Source organism: Octodon degus, unplaced genomic scaffold (assembly GCF_000260255.1).
Source record: "Octodon degus isolate 3935 unplaced genomic scaffold, OctDeg1.0 scaffold00046, whole genome shotgun sequence".
In the NCBI taxonomy this organism is placed as follows: Eukaryota; Metazoa; Chordata; class Mammalia; order Rodentia; family Octodontidae; genus Octodon; species Octodon degus.
The window spans coordinates 2,631,293-2,637,225 of record NW_004524622.1 but is presented as its reverse complement, the minus strand read 5'-3'; the positions used below and the strand labels follow the sequence as shown (position 1 = coordinate 2,637,225).

Genomic DNA, 5,933 nt, shown 5'->3' with positions numbered 1-5,933 from the left:
CAGAACCAGGGATTGAACTCAGATCCTTGCGTTTGCCAGTCAAGTGCTTATCCTACTGAGCCATCTCCCCAGCCCCATGGGTTCTTCATTTTAGGAGAAGTTTGGACCCTCTTTGTGCTGATGCTCACAGATGTTGGAACCTTGATCTTGGACTTGTCCCAGTTGCCAGAAAGGTGAGCCAGTGGATTTCTACTAACTGTGTATTATCGAGACATTGTATTCTGTTACAGCAGCACAGGTAGACTAAGACTCTTCAGGTGAAGGAGAAATAATTGAGCTAAGCTGCTTAAGTCCTCAGATCAAGTACTTGAGAAGCCAGTGACTAACTAGTAAGACTCTGACAGGAAATAGAGAATGATGGTGAATACTAACCATGATGTGTTTAAAATGCAACACCTGGCTTAAATTAATAAATAACTGCAAGTTTTGGCTGGGCTGAGCTGTGGTAGCGATGGACGCCTTGGACCGAGTTGTAAAACCCAAAACAAAAAGAGCCAAGAGATTCCTTGAGAAGAGGGAACCAAAACTTAGCGAAAATATTAAAAATGCCATGCTGATTAAAGGGAGAAATGCAAATGCAACAGTGACCCAAGTCCTGAAAGACGTGTATGCACTGAAAAAACCATATGGCGTTCTGTATAAAAGGAAAAGTATTACAAGACCATTTGAAGATCAGACATCACTGGAATTCTTTTCAAAGAAGTCAGATTGTTCTTTATTCATGTTTGGATCACATAATAAGAAGCGTCCCAATAACCTAGTAGTAGGTCGTATGTATGAATACCACGTGCTGGATATGATTGAATTAGGTATTGAGAAATTTGTGTCTCTAAAAGATACAAAGAACAGTAAATGTCCTGAGGGAACAAAACCCATGTTAATATTTGCTGGCGATGATTTTGATGTGACAGAAGACTACAGAAGGCTGAAAAGCCTTCTTACTGATTTCTTCAGAGGCCCCACAGGGGCAAATATCCACCTGGCTGGATTGGAGTATGTTGTACACTTCACTGCTCTGAAGGGGAAGGTTTATTTTCACAGTTATAAGTTGCTCTTGAAGAAATCTGGTTGTAGAACGCCACAAATTGAGTTGGAAGAGATGGAACCTTCATTGGACCTGGTTCTGAAGAGGACACACCTGGCTTCAGATGACCTTTATAAGTTATCTATGAAAATGCCAAAAGCTCTCAAACCAAAGAAGAAGAAAAATATGTCTCAGGATACTTTTGGTACAACTTACGGAAGGATTCATATGCAGAAACAAGACCTAAGCAAACTACAATCTAGGAATATGAAGGGATTGAAGAAGCGACCTGCAGAAAGGCTAACAGATGACCAGGAGAAAAAGTCAAAGAGAATTAAAAACAATTAATAGAACTTAACCTTGGGGCTGGAGAGATGGCTCAGTGGTCTAAAGCACCTACTTAGAACAAGCTTAGCAAAGCACAGGGACCGTGGTTCAATCCCCCAGCACCACATGCCAGCCAGCCCCGCCCCCTGGTGGGCTGAGCTGGCCACACACACACACACACACACACACACATAAATAAATTAAAAAAATTAAAAAAAAAAGAACTTAACCAACAAAAATAAATAAATAAATAACTACAAGACCTGTGATTATGCCTCTAGCTCAGAATCTGTCACTTCAAAAGCATTCTCAGTATCCAAGACTTTTAGCTAATATACAGTCTTGACTTGATTTGAAATTTGTACAAACTTCTTAGACATAACTTTCGTAAGTTGTACAAAATGAGGAGACAGCAGTAACTCCTGCTCAGCACTACTCCGGAGGACAAATTGCAAAATTGGACAGTGAGAATTGAATTTTCCTTGATGGTTGTCAATCCTGCCATAAGAATTTATGGGAGAATAAAAATCATTAAAACCGAAGGGAGTTATAAAGAGGCTGGAGTCCCTCTTCTTAAATTTCAGTTTGAAGTTGCATTATTAGGGTCGGGGAGGCTTGGGAGAATAAGCACTTGCCTGGCAAGTACAACGGCCTGAGTTCAATCCCCAGTTCTAAAAAAAAAAAAAAAATGAAGTTACATTATTAAGGACAATACCAAATGGAATGCTAAGTGCAACTGCAGACATCATGTAATTTTGAAAGATTTTTTGAGTCCTTAGTTTTATAATTCCTGATCTTACCAGAACCTGGCATTAATCAGGCACAACTCCATCTGAACAATTGTTATAGCACATACAAAACTTGCTATGAGCCAATCCTTGTTCTATTTATTGTCTGTTTAAGACCTGGTTCAGTACATGGACTTCTAATTTTTTTCATGAAGTTCCTCTATTGGTTATTTAATTCCTTTCTTCTCCTTCTCCTTCCCCTTCCCCTTCCCCTTCCCCTTCTTCTTCTTCTTCAGAACCGGGGATTGAACTCAGGCCCTTGTGCTTGCCAGGCAAGCGCTTGTTCTACTGAGCCATCTCCCTGGCCCCTAATTCCTTTCTTCTTGGGATTCATACTTCTTTATCTTCAGCTCTTACTTGGATATGAGTCTTCTCAAATGCATACCCAAAGCAGAACTTTGCATCCAGTCTCCTGTTATCTGCCATTCTTTCAATTTTATATAGAGACCTCAGAAGTTATTTTTTGCTCTATTCTCTCATCCCTTGGACAAAATCTGCCCTACCACCCTGGTCTCTTCAAGAGACCTACCAGATATGTGCCATCTTCCCATCCCTTTTGCCATTATCTTTGTCCTGGAAGAAATTACTTTGATATACTCTTATCAGGCCTCCTTTCTTTTGACACACTCTTGATTCTATTGATTGTGGTGGTGGTACATGCCTGTAATCACAGAACTCAGGAAACTGAGGCAGGAGGATTTCCTCAAGTTCAAGGCCAGGATAGAAAACATAGTAAGTTCAAGGCTAGCCTGAAATACATGGGGAATCCTGTAGTTTTCAAAAATTCTCAAAAAAGCCAGGTTGAGGGGACATAAATTAGCTAAAAAGCAATCAGCAGTGCCAATGCCACAGCTAGGACATTGGGCTTCCCTGAAATTTCTTCCATTAATAAATTAGTCCATTGCCCTTGATCTCAGCTTCCTGAAAAATCTCAAGTTATAAGCAAACTGTACACAAATTTTCTGCCAGAATGTAACATGGAGGTCTCTAGTCCTATTACCAGTAGAGTCCTTATTCCCAGCTGAAGTCAGGCCTTTACTATGCATATTCCTATCAACATTCAGATCTTGTGAGCTCTGACTAGCATTTTCCATCAAGTTCTGCTTGCAGCATTCTAGGGCTTCTCCAACCTACATTTTCAAACTTTGCTAAACTTTCCCCATCAACCAATTCCAAAGGGTTTTGAACCAAACAATCAGCTACCATTCACAGCAATAACTCCACTCTCAATGCTAATTTTTGTCAGTCAGCTATCTTGTTGAAATACCCAGCACCAAAAATGTAAAGGAGAAGCTTAATTTGGCTCACAGTTTCAGCAGGGTCAGTCCAAGGTCAGCTGACTCCAAGTGGGAGCATCACAGCTGAAGGACATGGTGAAGCAAAGCTGCTTGGTGCACAGTGGTAGGGAAACAGAGCCAGAGAGGAGCAGGTCAGGAACCAGAGGTAGGTCCTAGGTCATGCCTCATGACCTATGCAGGCGCATCCAGAAGTGCTCTTCACTGATCCCAGAGGGAGCCCCCAAGCCAATCAAGTTGGCAAGTAAGCCTAACTGTCACAGGTATCAAGTGAACAGTGCAGCTTGCTACAGCCAGAAAAAAAAAAATATGGATGATATGACCACAATATTGGGGTAAGTAGAAGAGGGACTTAAAATGACAAAGACAGCAGCATGAGCAAAGACCATTTTCAGGAAACATAGAGCGGTTAGGCTGGTGAACCGGGAAGGGAAGAGAAGCCATGTGGACTGATATAACAGTAACGAAGAAGAAAATTCACAAGGAGTCCCACTAGTCTAAATTACAGAGCATGAGAAAGAAGGCCAGGAGATAAAGTTACCAATTTGGATGGGAAATCAGGCTTCATAGGGAGCCATCAAAGGCTTTAGAATAACTAAAGAAAGCCAACAAAGCCATCTTCTGGGGCTCTGAGGAAAAGGACCACCCTCCTCGAGCTAACACAGTACTGAAACACAGAAGCACTAGTCATGCTTGTGAGTTCATTGAGTTGTCAGTGATAAAGGTGATCCTCAGAAGAAGAGCTCATGGGGCTGGTGAGATGGCTCAGTGGTCTAAAGCACTTACTTAGAACAAGCTAAGCTAAGCAAACCACAGGGACCGCGGTTCAATCCCCAGCACCACATGCCAGCCAGCCCCGCCCCCTGGTGGGCTGAGCTGGCCACACACAAAATAAACAAATAAATAAAATTTAAAAAAAAAAGAAGAAGAAGAAGAAGAAGAAGAGCTCAGATGGCACCAGGAACATCATGACAGAAACGGAAGACCACATAGACAGTGTCACCAACACAGGGAGCTAGGCTAGGCCACATATTTTTTTTTACCCATGACTATTCTACAAGCAGGGTAATAACATGAGCTAAAGCTTGTGGGTGGAAACATGCATGATCTTAATAATGCTATTATATTTTTAAAATAATAAACAATCATTCACGTCTATTATTTGCTTATACTGTGACATACACTGTGCCACATGCTTTCTCTGAGTTGAAATGCTAGCTGTAACACATTTAAATGTGAGGATACAGCCTGTGAATGGCTGCTACTCTAAGCATCCTCACGGAATCCTGCAGTCCTGGTCGTCTTCACTCCTATCCCTCAGCCCTCTTTGTACCTTGCTTCTAAGCACTAAAAGCACAAAAGGGAATCTCTGTGAAGTCTCTCTGGTGGTATGATCTGTGTCTCTTCAGATTGGACAACGACCTCTTTCAGTAATTTGAACATTTCTCCTGTATTTCATGCCTCAAGCAAGGGTGAAAAATAGGGTGAGACAGGATCCCCATGACTGCAAATTTATTGGCTTCCCAACCTAGTACTACCAGCTTGAGTTGTGTTACCTTCATTTGTGGCTGGCAGCATTTAACAACTATTAGCTATTAATTTTTCCATTCCCAGATGTCCCTCAAATTCACATTGAGAGGATATCTACTTAACAGTAGATTCTTAGCTCCTAGTAGGAATCATCTTTTCATGTTTTTTTATTTTTTTTATTTTGTAAAAAGAGTACAACCGCTTCCTCCCCCGCCCCCACCCGCAAGGCTGCGGCACACCATTGAGGAATGTACCGGTTCCACTGGGGAAAGTCCTCCTTAGGAACATCATCCGGCACCCAGATGCTCACATTAAGCTCCAGGAAGAATCAGGTATGTGGAAAATAAGAGAAATAGAGAAACAGATGGAGGATCCTTCTCAGGAAACCAAAAAGAAAATGTTTTCCATTAGTTCAAGTCAGATGCGTAGTGATGGATTTGATGAAGAAAGTCAGAGAGAAGGTTGGAGGCCAAAGATTGAAATTTCTGGCACACTGGAGGATTTTCTGAAACCTAAATCCTGAAACAAGAAGTTGTATGATTATGAAGCTAATATGCCAGACAGATGGGATTGCGGTGGCTATGAGGAGTTACACCCTGAAGAATTTGAAACTGACAGTAGTGATCAGCAGGATATTACCAATGGGAAGAAAACATCTCAGATAAAATCATCTACCCAGGCTGGGGAGATGGCTCAGTGGAATAAGTGCTTGCCTGGCAAGCACCAGGTCCTGAGTTCAATCCCTGGTACTGCCAAAAAATAAAATAAAGCGGTTTGGGAACAGAGAGATAGCTCAGTAGAACAAGCGCTTGCCTGGCAAGTGCAAGGGCCTGAGTTCAATCCCCAGTTCCACCAAAAAAAAATAAAAATAAAATCATCTACCATGAATCCCACAAACATAAGAAGTCAAAGAAGTCTCACAAAAAGAAGCAGAAGAAAAGATCACACAAGAAGAAGAAGAAGAAGAAG

The 5,933-nt window shown here is 41.6% G+C and overlaps 2 pseudogenes; both read left to right on the top strand.

Annotated features, from left to right (window-relative positions):
* The first annotated feature begins 451 nt into the window (after positions 1-451).
* LOC101581015 lies at positions 452-1,380 on the top strand (annotated as a pseudogene).
* A 2,216-nt stretch (positions 1,381-3,596) lies between these two features.
* LOC101580614 lies at positions 3,597-5,933 on the top strand (annotated as a pseudogene).